We start from the raw sequence: 376 nt of genomic DNA on the forward strand, positions 1-376 counted from the left end.
TAGGACACCAGTCTGATTCCTGCTCCTCTAAAGCTAAGTTTTCTGCTTTGCCTGTTAGCATTTGTGTTTTGTTTTTGTTTTCCTTGCTTTTCTGGATTCTGCCATTCCCTGCTGGGGTGAGCTGAATCTCCTTTTGCCGGTTGCTCTGTCTTCAGAATATTCCTGAGTACTGACATAGCTTTTTTGAAGCCTAGCGTCTTCAGGGCCTTTTTCACTGTCAGTTTGTTGGCTCTTATTTTCATAGGGTTTTTCACGGATTGCAGACAGCAGTCTTCCTGTCCTTTCCTATCTAGTTAGCTTGGGCCCCGTCTTTGCTCAGTCTATCTTTCTGTCTGTGTTAGTGTTTTCATCTTGCTTCACCGTCATTATATGTTGG

This window comes from Dendrobates tinctorius, unplaced genomic scaffold (assembly GCF_039654945.1).
Source record: "Dendrobates tinctorius isolate UK_male_01 unplaced genomic scaffold, ASM3965494v1 ptg000075l, whole genome shotgun sequence".
NCBI classification, from domain to species: domain Eukaryota; kingdom Metazoa; phylum Chordata; class Amphibia; order Anura; family Dendrobatidae; genus Dendrobates; species Dendrobates tinctorius.